Here is a 2,204-nt window from a genome sequence, read left to right as displayed (position 1 = left end):
TGTATGTATATTATCTGTTGAATCTTAATTAGGTTCCCACTTTATTCTTATTTTACATATGCCGTCACATCTCAATGAAACATTGCTTACAGCTAGGTATGCCTGGTAAGCGGAAGTTCAGAGAAGCATGGATACAGCCAGATTTTCACCCATGGTTGAAACAGGTTAAAGGAGACCCAGAGAGGGCTTTCTGCACTGCCTGCCAAATAGCATTTAATGCCGAATTAACATCAATCAAAAGGTATAGCATCAGTAAGATTCATCTTCAAAAGGAACGCAAGCTTGATCTTGGGCAGAATGAGCTGGAAGGAAACATGAATGAAAAACACCACATGGTACAGTAATGGCTACCATTCTATTTGAGTGTTTCATTGCAAAACATAACTTGCCTTTGACTACTGCTGACAATTTGGTGGATTTGAGGACCAGCAAATTTTCTGTCCTCATGGATGAGTCAACGGATGTGAGCACAATTAAGTCCTGTGCTGTAATTGTTAGGTTTTATGATTCCTCTGTGCAGAAAATCACCACTGCTATGCTAGACCTTGTTAATTTATATGACTCAGACAATAATGCCCAAGGGTCTACTGGACAAAATTTATATTCCCTACTGATAAATACAATAACAAAGTATGACATCCCCCTTAGTAATTTCATAGGGTTTGCAGCTGATGGGGCTTCTAATATCATGGGCGAGCATAATTCCTCATGTAGCAGACTTAAACACTTATTGCCTGGACTTACTGTCTTTAAATGTATATGCCATTCAATTCACTTGTGTTCTTCAGAGGCTGCCAAAATTCTACCCCGTCACTGTGAGGATTAGCTTCGCAGTATATATACATTTTTTGCCCATAGTTCAAAAAAGGCAGTATGATTTTAAACTCTCTCAGGAATTTTGTAATACTAAGCCTCACAAAATACTCCATCCCAGTCAAACGCGTTGGCTTTCGTTACATGAAGCAGTTAGACGAGTTCTAGAGCAGTGGCAGCCTTTAACCTTGTACTTCAGTCGAATTGAAGGTAGAGAACGGTTGACAGTAGTACACCAGATAGTTGGAAGGATGAGATATCCTGCTGTCTTTTTATATTTTACCTTTTTAGATTACATTTTACTAAAATTTAATGACTTCAACTTACCCTTTCAAAGAAATTCCCCCACATTCCATTTGCTTTTTGACAGAATAACAAAATTAAATAGATCAATAATGGGTACTTTTAGTCAGCCACACATTCTTCAGAAACAATCATTAATGACAATTGATCCACGCAATGAAAGCAACTATGTTCCACTTAACCAACTTTATCTGGGAGCAGAACTTCATACTTTGTTTCAGAAAGAATCCTTAAAGAATCCTGAAATGTTACTGGATGTTCAAAACAGATGCAGAAAATTTTGTGTTTCAGTTTGTATTGCAATTAGGAAAAGGTTTGATCTGGACAATCCTTTGTGGAAGATGGTTTCGTTTCTGTCAATTAATAAATCATTAGATTATCAATCAAGAATAGCTATGCCATCTCTACAGGATTTAGTCAAATTAGTCCCAAGAATAGGTGTAGATGTAGAAAATAACCAGAAGTTAGATGATGAATGGCGGAGTTTAGATTTCATACAAATACCCGAAGATTTAAAGTACGAGACAAATATCGAAACATTTTATAAAGGGTTGGGCAATTTAAAAGACGAAGAGGGTAATCTAATAGTATCAGCACTGTCAAATTTTGCTCTACATATTTTATCTTTACCAACATCAAATGCTGATGCAGAGAGAGAGTTCAGTAAAGTCAATCTCAAAAAGACAAAGATTAGGAATTCTTTACAATTACCATCAATAATTGCTCTTATAGCTGTGTCAGACGAAGTCAAGATATATGGAGGCTGTGCCTATGCCAGGTTCAAAGTTAATGATGAAATATTTAACGCAGTCAGAAATATGTATAAAGAAAAATAATGTTATATGCCCAAGGGCTCCAACAGCGAAAAATACCCCAGTGAGGAAAGGAAATAAGGAAATAGATAAACGATCTGAGAAATAATGAACATTTAAAATAAAATATTTTAAAAACAGTAGCAATATCAAAACAGTTATTTAATAAATAAACTATAAAAACACTCATGTCAACCTGTTCATCATAAAAACATTCGCTGCAAGTTTGAACTTTTGAAGTTCTATCGATTCAACCACCCGATTAGGAAGATCCTT

General features: G+C 35.7%; 1 pseudogene; it reads left to right on the top strand.

Annotated features, from left to right (window-relative positions):
* The first annotated feature begins 343 nt into the window (after nt 1–343).
* LOC137630576 (uncharacterized) lies at nt 344–1,952 on the top strand (annotated as a pseudogene).
* The last annotated feature ends 252 nt before the right edge of the window (nt 1,953–2,204 follow it).

This window comes from Palaemon carinicauda, chromosome 3 (genome assembly GCF_036898095.1).
Source record: "Palaemon carinicauda isolate YSFRI2023 chromosome 3, ASM3689809v2, whole genome shotgun sequence".
Taxonomy (NCBI): domain Eukaryota; kingdom Metazoa; phylum Arthropoda; class Malacostraca; order Decapoda; family Palaemonidae; genus Palaemon; species Palaemon carinicauda.
The sequence above is the reverse complement of the archived record's forward strand: the minus strand, read 5'-3'. Positions and strand labels throughout refer to the sequence as shown.